The following is a 17,582-nucleotide window of genomic DNA, read 5'->3' on the forward strand; positions in this document are numbered from 1 at the left end:
ATGGAGACTAAAGAGCATCCTACTAAAGAATGAATGGGTCAACCAGGAAATTAAAGAAGGATTTAAAAAATTCATGGAAACCAATGAAAATGAAAACACAACTGTTCAAAATCTTTGGGATACAGCAAAGGCAGTTTTGAGAGGAAAGTATATAGCAATACAAGCCTTTCTCAAGAAACAAGAAAGGTCTCAAATACACAACCTAACCCTACACCTAAAGGAGCTAGAGAAAAAACAGCAAATAAAGCCTAAACCCAGCAGGAGAAGAGAAATAAGAAAGATCAGAGCAGAAATCAATGAACTAGAAACCAAAAGAACAGTAGAACAGATCAACAAAACTAGGAGCTGGTTCTTTGAAAGAATAACAAGATTGATAAACCCCTGGCCAGATTTATCAAAAAGCAAAGAGAAAGGACCCAAATCAACAAAATCATGAATGAAAGAGGAGCGATCACAACCAACACCAAAGAAATACAAACAATTCTAAGAACATATTATGAGCAGCTCTATGCCAGCAAATTAGATAACCTGGAAGAAATGGGTGCATTCCTAGAGATGTATCAACTACCAAAATTGAACCAGGAAGAAATAGAAAACCTGAACAGACCTATAACCACTAAGGAAATTGAAGCAGTCATCAAAAATCTCCCAAGAAACAAAAGCCCAGGGCCAGATGGCTTCCCAGGGGAATTCTGTCAGACATTTAAAGAAGAATTAATACCTATTCTCCTGAAACTGATCCAAAAAATAGAAATGGAAGGAAAACTTCCAAACTCATTTTATGAGGCCACCATTACCTTGATCCCGAAACCAGACAAAGACCCCATCAAAAAGGAGAGTTACAGACCAATATCCTTGATGAACATGGATGCAAAAATTCTCACCAAAATACTAGTCAATAGGATCCAACAGTATATTAAAAGGATTATTCACCACGACCAAGTGGGATTTATCCCTGGACTGCAAGGTTGGTTCAACATCTGCAAATCAATCAACGTGATACAATACATTAACAAAAGAAAGAACAAGAATCATATGATCCTCTCAATAGATGCTGAAAAAGCATTTGACAAAGTACAGCATCCTCTCTTGATCAAAACTCTTCAGAGTATAGGGATAGAGGGTACATACCTCAATATCATAAAAGCCATCTATGAAAAACCTACAGTGAATATCATTCTAAATGGGGAAAAGCTGAGAGCTTTTCCCCTAAGGTCAGGAACGCGGCAGGGATGTCCACTCTCACCACTGCTATTCCACATAGTATTAGAAGTCCTAGCCACAGCAATCAGACAACAAAAAGAAATCAAAGGCATCCAAATCGGCAAAGAGGAAGTCAAACTCTCACTCTGCAGATGATAGGATACTGTATGTGGAAAACCCAAAAGACTCCACCCCAAAACTGCTAGAACTCATACAGGAATTCAGTCAAGTAGCAGGCTATAAAATCAGTGCACAGAAATCAGTGGCATTCCTATCCACCAACAACAAGACAGAAGAGAGACAAATCAAGGAGTCGATTCCATTTACAATTGCACCCCAAACCATAAGATACCTAGGAATAAATCTAACCAAAGAGGCAAAGGATCTGTACTCAGAAAACTATAAAATACTCATGAAAGAAACTGAAGAAGACACAAAGAAATGGAAAAACGTTCCATGCTCATGGATTGGAAGAACAAACACTCTGAAGATGTCAATGCTACCTAGAGCAATCTACACATTCAATGCAATCCCCATCAAAATACCATCCACTTTTTTCAAAGAAATGGAACAAATAATCCCAAAATTTGTATGGAACCAGAAGAGACCCCGAATAGCCAGAGGAATATTGAAAAAGAAAAGCAAAGCTGGCGGCATCACAATTCCGGACTTCCAGCTCTATTACAAAGCTGTCATGATCAAGACAGTATGGTACTGGCACAAAAACAGACACATCGATCAATGGAACAGAATAGAGAGCCCAGAAACGGACCCTCTACTCTATGGTCAACTTATCTTTGACAAAGCAGGAAAGAATATCCAATGGAAAAAAGACAGTCTCTTCAACAAATGGTGTTGGGAAAATTGGACAGCCACATGCAGAAGAATGAAACTGGACCATTTCCTTACACCACACACAAAAATAGACTCCAAATGGCTGAAAGACCTAAACGTGAGACAGGAGTCCATCAAAATCCTAAAGGAGAACACAGGCAGCAACCTCTTCGACCTCAGCCGCAGCAACTTCTTCCTAGAAACATCGCCAAAGGCAAGGGAAGCCAGGGCAAAAATGAACTATTGGGATTTCATCAAGATAAAAAGCTTTTGCACAGCAAAAGAAACAGTCCACAAAACCAAAAGACAACCGACAGAATGGGAGAAAATATTTGCAAATGACATATAGGATAACAGGCTAGTATGCAAAATCTATAAAGAACTTCTCAAACTCAACACCCAAAGAACAAATAATCGAATCAAGAAATGGGCAGAAGACATGAACAGACATTTTTCCAAAGAAGACATCCAAATGGCCAACAGACACATGAAAAAGTGCTCAACATCGCTCGGCATCAAGGAGATCCAAATCAAAACCTCAATGAGATACCACCTCACACCAGTCAGAATGGCTAAAATTAACAAGTCAGGAAACGACAGATGTTGGCGGGGATGTGGAGAAAGGGGAACTCTCCTACACTGTTGGTGGGAATGCAAGCTGGTGCAACCACTGTGGAAAACAGTATGGAGGTTCCTCAAACAGTTGAAAATAGAGCTACCATACGATCCAGCAATTGCACTACTGGGTATTTACCACAAAGATACAAATGTAGGGATCCGAAGGGGTACGTGCACCCCAATGTTTATAGCAGCAATGTCCACAATAGCCAAACTGTGGAAAGAGCCAAGATGCCCATCGACAGATGAATGGATAAAGAAGAGGTGGTATATATACACAGTGGAATATTATGCAGCCATCAAAAGGAATGAGATCTTGCCATTTGCAACGACGTGGATGGAACTGGAGGGTGTTATGCTGAGTGAAATAAGTCAATCACAGAAAGACATGTATCATATGACCTCACTGATATGAGGAAATCTTAATCTCAGGAAACAACTGAGGGTTGCTGGAGTGGTGGGGGGTGGGAGGCATGGGGTGGCTGGGTGACACTGGGGAGGGTATGTGCTATGGTGAGTGCTGTGAATCATGCAAGACTGTTGAATCACAGATCTGTACTTCTGAAAGAAATAATGCAATATATGTTAAGAAAAAAAAAGAAGAAGATAGCAGGAGGGGAAGAATGAAGGGGAGTAAGGTGGAGGGGGAGACGAACCATGAGAGATGATGGACTCTGAAAAACAAACTGAGGGTTCTAGAGGGGAGAGGGGTGGGGGGATGGGTTAGCCTGGTGATGGGTGTTAAGGAGGGCATATTCTGCATGGAGCACTGGGTGTTATGCACAAACAATGAATCATGGAACACTACCTCAAAAACTAATGATGTAATGTACGGTGATTAACATTAACAATAAAAAATTAAAAAAAAATGAAAAACCACTGAATGGCTTAAGAAGGCCCCCAACTGGACAAAATGGCCCAGGAAAAAGAGACTAAGTGTGTAGCTCTCCCTCAAGAAGTTTAAGGTACTGAAGTCTAGAAAGAGAAGGATTTCCTTCCCCACCCAAATTTGACGATGTGATTTGTTCTGCTATTGAAACGTGAGCAGGAGTGATGTGTGTCAATTCTGGATGAAAGCTTTAGCAGCGACTGCTCCATTAACAGGAAGCAATTCTCTTTTCTCTCCACCACAAAACTGGCAGTGTTGCAGGCAGAGGCTATATCATTAGCCGAGGTCTCCAAGTAACGATGAGTAAGCAAAGCTACAGGCCATCCTTGTTGGGATGGAGCATGAGGAAAAAATAAACTTGTGATTGTCATCTGCTATTTTGTGGTAATTTGCTACCACAGCATAAATCAAGCACTCTGACAGATATAGGGACTTTTAAAAAACATTTCTCAAAACTTCAAAGGAGAAGAGGACTATTTCATACTAAGGTGAAAATTTACTCACTAAATAAAGATAGTTAACACTGGGAGAGAAAACGTTGGTGAATTTAAAACCTAGTTATTAAGGTTCTGTAGGGGACTGTGCTTTGTAAAAATGATCCCCTTCTCTGATTTTGCATTCTTATGCCCCACATTTTCTAAAACAACAATCTTACTTATGGTACCCAACCCCCATGCTTAAATTTTATTTACAATGGTACTACTCAAAAATACATTGTCACTTCCTCCATTAATTCTAAATGAAAAATGATTTGTTTTTGATCACTGAGAATAAAAATCAACTAGACTGGCATATTTAGGATTTCTTTCTTTGCAATGAACCACCCAAACCACTGTTTAATTAAGACACCAGCTCAGTCAACTCTGATAGATCATAATATTTAGCACCCGTGGCTACAGAATGTTGTGCTGAACCCTTAGTTTAGATCCTCATATAGAAGTGACAGCCTCTAATGATACCTAGCATGAGCCAATGTTCCTCTTTATTCACAATAGCAAGGAAGATCACACACTCACACACACACACAGAGTGCCTGGCACAGAGCAGGTGATCAGTAAGTGCCAGGTTTCCTCTCAAACCCAGACTCCTCCTTGCCTCTTTATTGAAGAGATCTGGCTGATGAGACTTCCTGATATTTTAAGGTTTTAAAATAAAAATGGTAGATGATTTCTCCACAACAAAGCTTTTAGAGAAGCTCAGTTTTCTAGAACTAGGGTGATCAGATGTCTCATATAGGACTGGCTCCACTGTCTTAAAAGGCTTAATGAAAACAAAAGGAGAAATTATCAGGAAAAGAACATAGTAACATCCAATAAAGATTTAATTGGCTCCTCTCTCCCCCCATTTTTGAGTGGTAGTATTCAGGGAAATTCAACAAATGAAACGTCATAATTCTTCTACCCTTGAAATACCTCCAGAATAAAAGGTCACTGTTCCTGAGTAAGAAAATGATGTCTCTATGGTTTAAGTTTTGCTTCTTGCTCTGAGGTAAATAAAATCAGGGCTGACATAATCAAAGTCCTAAGGTCTTCACCCTGGACATTAGCCCTTTGGCCCAGATGCTCTAACAACACCCTGTTGCTAAATGTCATTCCCATATTCCCAAATTGCAATCTTTAAAGTGAGAGAAAAAAATAGTTTCTTCTTCACATGATAACAAGTTAAAAGTGGAGATTCTCTGTTGCCATGGGAATGGGATTTTTCTTCTGTACTGGCCTTCTGTTGGCAGATAAAACCAGTACTATAATCAATAAAAAAGTAGTACTTCATTTTCCACACCCCTCTTGGGGATGGAATTTTAAGCAAAAGAACAGAGAACTGTATTTGATGGGGCCCTAAATATCTATGGGTAGAAATCTCCCTTGTGAAAGACCAGCATGCCTAACAAAATGCCAATCTATGCTTTCACCATGCTCTGCTGAAGAATTCACTAAAAGTTGGACCATACAGGTCAATCTTTGATTCCTATCAGTTCCCTGTCAATAATTTACTTTCTTTGGCCTTATCTAAAAAGTCCTTCATATGTCTGAATTGCTTAAGAACCAACTGGAGTTTGGAATTCCTTAGACTCTGAATTTTAGAATAAGGTTTTATATATATATATATATATATATATATATATATATACACACACACACATATATATATATATATGAATCTCTCTTGAACACCATGTCTCAAATTTGTGTCAAGTAATCTGTTACTATCATCATGGTGTCACTTTATTCTATTATCATTTAAACTAAAATCTCCGGCTTTTTCTTTTGATCATTTGGTCATCTTGAAGCTCTGTAATTTTCTCTTCTACCCAGAGGAATGGCTTGGTAGAGAAGATCATTTAAAGCTTTTCCTAAAATAATAGATGAATGGATGATATCTCCTCTTCTCCTGTGTATATATTAAACAGTCAGCATCCACTCCCTGTAGAATTCCACTTTAAAAATAGGGTGATTTGAGCAGGGTCTATATTTATACATGTTTACCCCTGACAGTAGAAAAGTCATCCTCTATGTGTAAAGATCATTTCCTTTCAGAGAAAAGCAAATTGAATAAAAAAGGATCAAATGGATGCCTAATCACTCGATCAATCAAATTAAATGCCCTGGTGTCATCACAGGTAGACCAACCTAGGACAAAGGCTGTGTGCACAGGTATGGGTAGTGAGAGGAAAGGGAACCAAGGCAGAGTCAATACTATGTGTCACCAAACTCATTTCTTCCTTTTGCAGATGGCATTGCTAAATGTATTTCCAAAGCTCCCCTAGAGTTAAGTGAGACAATGTGATTGAGTTCTAGTCAATGGCCTGGAAACAGACCCACTTATTTCTATTCTGCTTGACCTTATATTCTCTTTCTCACTTCCCTGCCAGGTAGATACCGAGAATCCAGAGAAGGGATGATGAATCCGAGAAGATGGCAGACTTACGTCATAGAGAAATTCTAGGTCCCTAAATTACCACATAGAACAGGACCCCTCACCTCAGGTCCTGCTAACCTACACTCAATCAGGATGTAAGTGATAAATTTTTATTAAGTCAAACCACTGAGACTCGGACTTTTTGTTAAAGGAACTACCATTACCTACCCTGACTAAAACAGAATGCTAAATGGATCCTGAAATATGATTCCTTCTATATGTTCAGCCTACCTTAAAGAGCCAAACAATGTCTTGAACTAAACTTAAACAATTTACATTAGGATTTTGAGGTGACTCTTGGTTGTTGATCCTCCGAGTTTAAGGGCCAAGAAGCAATATTCTTAACAGCGCAAACTTGAAACTGATGGCCAAAAACATAAATAAAAATTATGCCCCCACACACTTCCCCAAACACTCCGTGTCTATGAAAAAAAGAAGTAAAATTAACTGTTTCTAAAGGCTGGAACTCATAAATGTCATTTCAGGGTAGAGGGTGAGGACAAGGCAAGGAGAAAACATCTAATCTCTTTCAGATTATTTACTCATCATTTATATGAGGAGATTATCCTCCTACTGTACCACTTTTCATTTTGCAAATGTGTAGTATACAGACTTTCCTGGTTCGATGAGAAAGGTTTCCAAGAAAATTAAATGTCAAGGCTGCTTGGCTTATTGGTTTTGTTCTATATAAATTCCCTTTTTAATTCAGCTCTGAATAATAACATTCCTCAGTGTCAATGGGACAAACTAGCTTCAATCTTAATGGGGTGTGAGAATCGAGAAAGGAGGTGAAGATTAGATATGGTTCTCATTTTAGCAGATTAGAAACAGAATTAAGTCTAAAGACAGCTTTTAATGGCTCTGAGGAAGAAGTGGCACATGAGCCATCAGGATTTTTTAAAAATTATGTTTCTTTTTCCTTTTCCAGAGATTAGTGTCCTGATATATGTAAAGCTTAAAGTAAGCTAGAACACTCTCCTGAATGTGCATAGGAAATTGCTGGGAGAGCCATGTTGTCCTGTTCCACCCTCAAGAACACTACTTATGTTAATGAGTTGGTGACAAGCCCTAGGAGACACAGGCCCAAAGTTCTTCTCCCTACCCCTCAATCCTACAGTAGCTCACGTGACACCATTCTGTTACAGAATTTCCAACACTGAAGGTAGGTAATGGTGGGTGATGGTGAAGATCAAGTTTGGTATGGATCCAATATTTAGTCAAAAAAGATTTTTTAACCCCCCTTTCACTTTACATATATATATAAATAAAAAACAGAAGTTAAGAGAATAGCCCATGTGCATTATATTAGCCCAGGTTCTCAGAGATAAAACTTTAGTCTATGTAATTTGCATATGCAGGGCACACAGAAGCATGTGATCTCAAAATTCTTTCCCATTAGAATAAAGAAGCATTTTTATTGAGGAATGTTTAGAATAAAACACAGTGCAATTCCTTCACATTACAATGTGAGAAGACAGCGCACAAAGGTTAACTGACTCGCCCAAGGTCTGGTTCTCTGATATGACGAAATGATTCAATATGACAGAACATGAACACATACACACACAGGAGAAATTATATACTAATTTGCATGTTAAACCCTCAGATGTCTGGAAGGAATATATTTAAAATATCATCTCCTCTAAGTTTGCATCATCCAGGAAAATTATTCTTTAAGACTTGCCAACCTTGTTGCCAAGGTTTTATCAAAAGGAAACTTGGATTGGGAAGACTTACTTTCTTATATGTTCTTTCCAGGGATAACCGCACAAATCAATGGAGGACATATTTTCCACAGACTTGTCACAATATGCTCTCAACTGATATTTCTGTTTCTATTCACAAATAGGAAAGACTAAGTTTTAAACTGGGTTTTGATTTCTAAGCCTTTTCAGAGTATTAAAAATTGACCCCGCACAGTGGTTGATGCTCTGCCTTTTAAAATCATTTTATGTGACATGGCTTTGCAGACATGGTTCAGACCTAGGACAGTAAGGAATTAATTACAAGCTGTATTTACAATAGGAACAGAACAGTAGGAACAACTCAAATGGTTTGGGGGAATCTAAACAACTCCTACCTCCAATGTTTTGGAAGTAAGATTCAGGAATGTGCTACAAATGGATCACAAATAGTTGCCAACACTGAAGCAACCCTGAATAGTTCCTCGTTAAGTGAACAGTGTTGGCTCTGGCGAAAATACCAAAACAAAAGCAAAAAAATGGGTTATTACTCTTGATCCTTCAAGCTGAAAAGGATGTCAACCCTGTTCTTGAATCTGTATCCTCTGAGAGGTTGAAAAGGTCCTTAATTCATTTGCCAAACATAGTGGAAGCAGCTGCTTATTACTGGGGTGAAAGTTTTCCTATAGCTGGAGAAAACAACAAATACTCAGTTCTGCCTCCCAGTGCCATGGCCGGGAGTTAGCCTGTAGGATCTTTGGCTCTGCAAATGAAAGGAAACATACACATGGGCAGAATGACAAGGAAGAGCTTCCCAATGCTCTCTTCTACCTGCTCCACTTCAGGCTCAGGTGGCCACAGGGAATTTGGGATTAGGCTATTGCATAGACAGATAGTGCCTGAGCATGGAACACAAGAAGCCTGCCTGGCACTGGACATAAAATGGTAAACATGAACGCCTTTGGAGATAGGCAGGAGTGCAGGTAGGGTAAAGGGCAAAGAGAAAATTTAAGAGTTCAGTAGAAAGCACCGATATGTCCGTTCAATGGGGGAAACAACCACTTGTGGCTGGGACCCCCAATCAGAAATTTACTTTTCCAACCAAAAGCACCTTAAAATATCCCCTCCTATTTATTCTATAGTCAGAGCAAAGAGGTCACTGCATTGAAAGAGGACACAGATTAAGACAGACAAAGCCAGAGCAACAAAGCCAAGCCAAACCTGGGTTAAGTGGTAGAGAAGGGAGCTGTAATTTTGGAGAACATGTGGCCGGAAGCAAACTTCCTTACAAATACAGCAATGAAGATCATGTTTTAAAAGACCTTCCTAAAGGTAAATAAGCAAAAACCAGGATAAACTCTATAGACAATAAATAAAAACCTTACTGGTTTACTTAACAACATGCAATTGAGACTATCACGGAAAAGTACCGGCAGGAAAAAAAAAAAATCAGTGTGCCACTTAATATCCATGTACAAATTAGCCATATATGTTCACGGCTTGATTACTTTATTATAGAATGTATAAGTGGGCTTTCAAAGTTTAATCCACAGAGAATGCAATTTGGATGTGCAGGGAAAACTGTAATTTAAAAATATTTTTAATTAAAAAAATTAAAATGTTATCCATAACTACTTAGGTCGTCCTTTTGAGTCCTCATCTACTGTTAAAGAGAAAATGTTACATTATTTGCTCTTAACCAATCTCCATTTAACCAACTGGCTAAATTAATCAGCACCCTGCATTCCTTCTCCACATCATACTGCCAGTTCCCTGTGGTGCACTGAGAACTCATTGTTAACAGGTTTCTTTCTGCTTTCAAGGGTCAGTTGTGTCCCCAAATCTGTTTATGTCCATCTTATGTATTATTTTAGTTACATAATATAATTAAACATACTGCAAAATAGGAAAAAAATGTGAAGACAAAGGGCTGTCCGTATGAAAACTAAATTGAATGCTTTGAATAGATAATTAAGGTGGGTTTCCTTTAACAATGCTTTCAATCAGGTATCAAGGCAACTGTAAACAAATTTTAACTATAAAAAAACTAAGATTCTATACTCAAATATCTTTGCAAGTGGCTTAAAGAATTATTGACCTAGTAAAGAAAATGCAATTAGAAATTATAGATGAAGGGGCGCCTGGGTGGCTCACTCGATTGAGCGTCTGTCTTCAGCTTGGGTCATGATCCTGGGGTCCTGGGATTGAGCCCCACATTGAGCTCCCTGCTCCCTGGGAAGCCTGCTTCTCCCTCTGCCTCTGCTGCTCCCCCTGCTAGTTTTCGCTCTCTTGCTCACACTCTCTCTCAAATAAATAAATTAAAATCTTTTAAAAAAATTATAGATGAAGCATTATAGGTGTAACTGATGCTAGAAATGGGAACTCTAATTGGAAGAACAATATACGAAGAAAAGGTCTTGGCCCCACATTAAAAGACTGCTATATGAATGTACATTTACATTAAAATAAAATGTTTAAGATATATACAAATATAATTATTGATGATTCTGTTTTAACCACTTTTTATTTTTTCTTTTTTTTAAAAGATTTTATTTATTTATTTGACAGAGAGAGACACAGCGAGAGAGGGAACATAAGTAGGGGGAGTGGGAGAGGGAGGAGAGGGAGAAGCAGGCTTCCCGCTGAGCAGAGAGCCCGATGTGGGGCTCAATCCCAGGACCCTGGGATCATGACCTGAGCCGAAGGCAGACGCTTAACGACTGAGCCACCCAGGCGCCCCTGTTTTAACCACTTTTTAAAAAATCAGTTCTGATTACATCTGATGTAACATCCTTTACTGTGACTAAATTTCCGATCCAGTTTACATTTTAGTTCAATACAATAATTTAAATAGCTCCTTTAGAAAATATTCAAACTCCCTGACAGCTTCCCCTCCTCCTATAATGGCACCCAGCCCTCTCCAGCATCCAATGGGTGTTGGGAGTACTCATTAGGCATTGTGCCAGCCTTTTCAAATGCATTGCCTGGCACCCACTGATCTGCAGTGATGCTTCTAGTTTCCCTGTCACCGTGTGTCTTTCTGGCCTCTGATGCTAAAGTACCAGGCTGGCCCCTTCTTTTACCTCCAGCAATGCTCCCAGGTAGGTCTTGCCAATGCCCCTTTGTTATTCAGCTTTCTCTCAGCTCTGACTGGCTGCAGACCCCAGAGTGTGCTCCTGTACCATTCTGCCCCCTGCCCAATGGTCCACCCCAACATCTGCTGTGATGTTTCTGCTTCTCATGTCAGCAACCATGCTGCATGATAATTGAGCTTCTCCATATGGGTTTGTAGAGCACAGTGCTCCTTCCCACTCCCTAGTCCCAATAAGAGTACAGAGACAGAACCCTGAGTCTGCAGCACTTCTCTGAAGTCTTCAGTCTCCCAACACCAAAGTATAGAACAACTGTGGAGATGCCCCTCTTGCACACATTTCTGTCTCCCTCCCTCTTTTTATTTTCCTTTCTCCCTTTACCCTAGCCAGGACAGAGGCAGACATTTCTTTTGTTTCCCATATCATCTTTTCCTTCTTCCTAATTCTAGCCTCCACACTATAGAAGAACCTCATGAACTGGGCCCTCTAGGTTTGTTTTCTCTATACCTACAGAGAAGATAAAATAATTTAATGGGCCTCCTCACTCCTTATTGCCTGCTTTCATGCCCACTGTCTTACCAGTCTCCTATGCTGAAGCCATAAGTCCACCGTGCCTTAAGAATGATGGGCTGCAATGAGACAAGACTTAAAGAGGAGGAGGGGAAGATGTATTAGTATACTAATATTATTATATATATAATATATATTATAATATCTGTGAAAACATACATTTGTTTTTATGTATATATTTACATAAAAACATACATTTGTTTTATGTATATATTTACTTACTTACTCATTCCAGAGTGAGGGTTCCAACATTCCCAACTAGCATTTTTGTTGTTATTAGAAAGGCTTCTCTACTTCTAGCTAAAGATAAACATCTACTATTTCTATAAAGATGTCTGCACTGGACAGTACAGTGAAGATGCTGGTTCAAGAAAGGACAAAACTGAGTCAGGTGCACCCCCTACAGAAACACTGTCTTATCAAGACATATTTCATCTGGGTGCTATTACACAAGGAGTACCATGCCTGGATTTCAGAAAGCTTCATTGAAAGGACAGCTGTATTCAGCATACCTCTAGCTGGGCCCTATGCTCCTGGGATAAGGGAAGAATGGTTTGCTGGTTGAAGCAGAAATAAATAAGGCAGTGTTTAAGGCTACAAGACTATTGTAACATGGGAAGAAAATTCCTTACCGTGAACCTTCAAACCAGCAGACATAAAAACTGCAACATGAGGGATGCCTGGGTAGCTCAGTTGGTTTAATATCTGACTGTTGATTTCATGATCTCAGGGTTGTGAGATAGAGCCCCGCACTGGGCTCCATGCTCAGTGGAGAGTCTGCTTCAGATTCTCTCTCTCTCTCCCTCTCCCCCTGCTCACTCACACCCTCTCTAAAATAAATCAATCTTCTAAAAAAAAAAAAACCTGCAACATGACAATAGTTTGCCACTACCTAATGACCCTGGTATTCCCAGGATTCCCTTCTCATGGTTTGCTAATGCATAAATGTGGTCATTGACAAATCTACACTGGAATCTCAGGCTTTCTCTCTAAAGGGTGATCCCCAGAAGGTCTTTTTGAAGAGCCCAGTGACATCTAAGATCAGAGAACTCTCTGGAAAGACTCAAAACTATGAATTTTCCTGGAGAAAAGCAAATTTTAATCTTTTATATTCTGCTTAGGACGATTGGTCCTGAAGGGAAAAGTTTATCTTCCCTGCCCTCAATGCAGTCTGGTTAACTGATCTACAGTGGGAAGGAAGGATTCTGCTTCCATTAAAATTGGAATGAAAAGCTGGCAGTCAAATGCATGCAGAAACTATTAGACATTGACACATTTGACAGATAAATGGCAGCCTGATGGCACATCAAGCCAAAGTTGGGTTGCCTACATAGTATGGGATCTACTAGGTGGAGTACTAGGCAAAGAAGATTTGGGGTTCAGAGACAAAGGCTATTGCCACAGGTTCATTGTGGCTTACAATATCTTTGACTCGAATGCTCTGGGCAAAAAGACTTCTGAATATTTAGATTCTGTCTCAATATTAACCATCTTCTTTTTTTCAGGGCCCAAAGCATTAAAGCTGAAATTTAATTTTGGTCATTGTCAAACTACTAAGAAAACTTCCCAAGAGTGGATTCAGTACTGCTTTTATGTTGGTTAGCTGGTTAAATCTCTATTCCAATGATCAAAGTCCAAGATTAATATGGTGATAATGAATAATCTCCCCTCCTCTGTTTGCCTGAAGTTCGTGCTTCTGGATTTGGTCTGCTCAAAGCTTAATTGTCTTGGAGCAAAATTACTCCTTGAAAACCTTTTATGCATTCCACTTAAATGTTCCTAAAAATGTTTCTCTTCTTGCAATGGGATCTTTCATAAGAAGATAATCTTTGAGTCTAAGCTGTGGGAAGGGCAACTTTAGTGATGAGGTGACCCTAATCATTTGGTATTTAGAAAGAAAGCAGATTTTGCCCTCAAAAAGCACAGACCTAAGGAAGGAAGCTGTCAACTAGAGTGAAATTAAACACACACACACACACACACACACACACACACGGTTTTCTAGGTCAGAGCAATCATAAAGAGTAATGTAGCCCCTGAGTGGTTTTCTCTTTTCTTATGATTAAGAAAAATAAAGAAATCTGGAGTGACAAGACATAGATAAGGCCACTCAGGCTCTTCTTCTTCTTCTTCTTTTTTTAAGATTTTATTTATTTGTCAGTGAGAGAGAAAGAGAGAGAGCACATGCACAAGGAGGGGGAGCAGCAGGCAGAGGGAGAAGCAGGCTCCCCGCTGAGCAGGGAGCCTGATGTGGGGCTCGATCCCAGGACCCTGGGATCATGACCTAAGCTGAAGGCAGACACTTAACTGACTGAGCCACCCAGGCGTCCCAACTCAGGCTCTTCTTTTCTGGGATAGGACAACTGATCACAGATGAGACTCCTCTCTACCTTTACTGACACTTGGCACCATCAATTTCCTATGGTTATCTAGCTTCCTGTGTCAATAACTAGCCTGAAGTTAACTTTCAAGCACATCGTTAATACAGATTGTCTTCATCTGAAAACAACTGGAAAAAGGTCACTAATTCTCTGAAGAAAGAATAAATGGAGTGCTTTTTGGAGTGTGTATATATGTGTTTCCCAACAGAATTGCCCAATATATCTACCATACATCCTTTACTTCATACAGGATGTTCATAGCACAGTCATAATGAAAGTAATTTTATGAATTTGTGTATCATCCTTGCGCAGAGGGCATGCTAATCCTCTTTGTATCATTCCAATTTTAGTGTATGTGCTGAAGTGAGCACCATAATGAAAGTAATTTTTAAAAAATCTATTTCAGGGCTTCATTTTATTTCCTTTGTTAGCCAAATGATTCTCTCTGGAAGCACCTACTGTGTCCTGATTGTCTAATTCTACCAGATTCTCATTTGTTAATGTTGTTCATGTGACACAAGCAGTTCTCCAACATCACTTTCAACAACTTCATGAATTCTAGCCTCGTAAACACTAAATGTTTAATCATTTCTGTGATGAGAAGCAGGAAAGCTGATGTTTAAAAGCAGGACTCTGGGACCAGATTGCCCAGGGTCTAATCTTGGTTCTACTAACCCTAGGCAACATGTCCTTGGGAAAATGATTGAACACTGTGCCTCAGTTTCCTTATCTGTAAAATGGAAAAAACGGGAATAATTTATTCTCATAGGGTTGTTGTGAGGGTTAAATGCAAAGCAGTTAGAGCAGCACCTGGTACACAATAAACACTATGTAGATCTTGACTATCATTATCATCATCACCACCATCATCATCATCATCATCATCAAAGTCTGTAGAGAATCTTTAGCAGCAAGATGGCAGGTATGCCTAAGTCATGGGAACTTCTGACACCAAAGTAGTAGATGAGATATTAAAGTAAGTAAATGAGGAAAGTAATCATCGTCTATCAGGAAATTGTTATAATCTAGCCATTTGTATTTCTTTAAACTATTTTCTAAATCTCGAGTCCTCATAAACAGGATAATTAGTGATCTATGCTTGGCTCATTTAAGAGTTAGGCTTTTTCAGAAAAAGTGTAACTCAGTGGAGTCCCATCCTAACTGTAACTAAATGGGCATCTATTTAACCAAATTTTATGCTATTTTTCTTCATGTCTCCTCGCAGTGCTTCTCAATCTTTTCCGAGAAGAACACCTAATAGAAAAGGAGACTCAACTAATATATACCACCCCACCACCTCCTTAATCTCACATTCTAGAGTCTTAAGTATAGTGGGAAGTGGCCTAATCAGGAAATTTCCTTGAAGTCTCCTGTTTAATCTTCAAAAAGCATGCACATTTTGTTTTATATTCTGTAATATGTATATATCACTTTAATATAAAAATAATTTTTAAATTTATCAATAAAACTTGTTTATATTATTTTGCCCTCAACATCAAGTAAAACTGTTACTCTCTGAAAGCATATTACACTTACCTGTTTATCCTACAGCTTTGCTAACTTCTTTCATGTATCTAGCGAGTGTGGACCAATGGCAATAGTGGAGGCATAGATTCATGGAAAGTCAGCTACCACCATCACCATCTATCTGGTGGTGAGTTATCTAGATGTCAGTAGAAAGCTTGAATCAATGACCTCAGGCTTACAAATGAGTATGTGAAATAATGAAAAAGAACCAACTGATGACCAGTTCACCTCACAGAGCTGTCTCTTGCTAATAACACCCACTGCTTTTAGTTGCCTCATCTTCCCTCACTTACCTAAATGATAGGAACATGGGCCAGGGTGACATGAGGTTTAACTGTTGATTATCTACAAGTGGACAAATCAGTATGAAGATTAACCATACCCAAAAGGTATGCATAGATAATGAATTTGTCCAAAAACAAAATCCCCACAATTCTGCACAAATAACTATATTTTAGAATGTGTCTACAATTGGAAATACATATTAATGAATAGATATGTCTATCATGTTTTGGGGATATTTCTCTTTCTCCACAAAAAAACCAGACTTTGATCTTTTAAAAACTCTGATTTTAATATTTTGACCATTTCTTTATTGAGGAAGCAAAATGATATTTAGCTGCATGCATACAATACCTAAATTATTTATGACAATTTAGAATGTTAATGTGTATCTGAATATTGGATACATTTTAAACTTAGTATGTTTACAATTAAAATTTTGGTACTACATTTTGACTAGTTTTGGTTTAACTATATTTTAAATTATCTGTGATCTTTCCTCTCCCCATTTATACCTTAGTTAATTGAGAGCTGGGAAATCCTGGAGTCTATAGCACGGTTTTCAACAGGCAGCATCTTAGAATCTTTCAATTTGTTTGTTTTTTTTAACTAAGCAGAAATGGAATGGTAGTCTAATGCATTTGGGTAGCCCTGCCTCTTATACAACATAGTTCTGTGTATGCATAGGTGGACAGTGTGAATATTAGTTTTTCTATCATAGTCATAAATGGAGCCAAATGCTTAGTTTGGAATTCTTAAAGATATCTCCCAGGAAGCACACACTACTATTCTCTACAATAGATGGAGAAATAACATTATTTCTTTTCATGAAATTTTAAGGAAAATGTTATTTTAATAAGAAGTATGAATGCTATTGTATGTAAGTTACCCCTCTCTCCATGTCTCTCTACTGTTAACATCAGAGGAGTATTGAAATAATGAATGCATTGTTAGGGAACCCAAGAAAACAGAAGTGTAATATCTGACCCTGCCCTTGTTTCTACTACACCTGCACTGAGATGGCCTGTGGTTATTCAATCAGCTAATCATGTCTTTTGTTCAAATCACTGTGTTTTTACTCACTGGGGCTAATCTACACAGCCATCTGGTATTTAGTAGATAATTGTCTTTTCCAAGTCCCAGGAGCCTAAAAGGCATCTTAGGGGAAACTGAACTAGATACATCTTGCCAGATAGAACTACTGAAACCCAGACAGAGGGAAATTGAATGATAATTTTCAACTGGAATACTGATTTTGCCCTGTGCTACAATGAACCTGGAGTTTATATAGGAAATGATGGTTCTGATACTCTTTAGTGTGACTTAGTCTAGAATCTGCTTCCACTTTCCTTGGCAGTCTTGTATCCTACCAGTCCAACTGAGCCAGCATCTCCAGGGGTGAGATTCACAAAGCTGTATTTCTACAAGCTCTCTCTCAGGTGATTCTAACATATATTTTAAACACTGGGATAAAATAGTCAACAGCACAAGGTCCCTTTCCTGCAAAGATAATATTTTAGGATTTTGTTTATAATCACTTTTTATGGGGCTAAAAGAAGTACAAGCTTACTGCAGAAATATACAAAGA

General features: G+C 38.7%; 1 protein-coding gene and 1 non-coding gene across 15 annotated transcripts in view; both read right to left on the reverse strand.

Moving 5' to 3' along the window:
* TMEM108 (transmembrane protein 108) overlaps positions 1-17,582 on the reverse strand; it is a 747,136-nt gene that overhangs the window by 214,104 nt on the left and 515,450 nt on the right. The window lies entirely within an intron of this gene.
* Positions 14,453-14,556, reverse strand: LOC112834386 (U6 spliceosomal RNA). The gene has a single exon (XR_003210878.1). It is a non-coding gene; the product is annotated as a U6 spliceosomal RNA (small nuclear RNA).

This window comes from Callorhinus ursinus, unplaced genomic scaffold (genome assembly GCF_003265705.2).
Source record: "Callorhinus ursinus isolate GAN/ISIS: 27379988/994484 unplaced genomic scaffold, GSC_fseal_2.0 scaffold1, whole genome shotgun sequence".
Taxonomy (NCBI): Eukaryota; Metazoa; Chordata; class Mammalia; order Carnivora; family Otariidae; genus Callorhinus; species Callorhinus ursinus.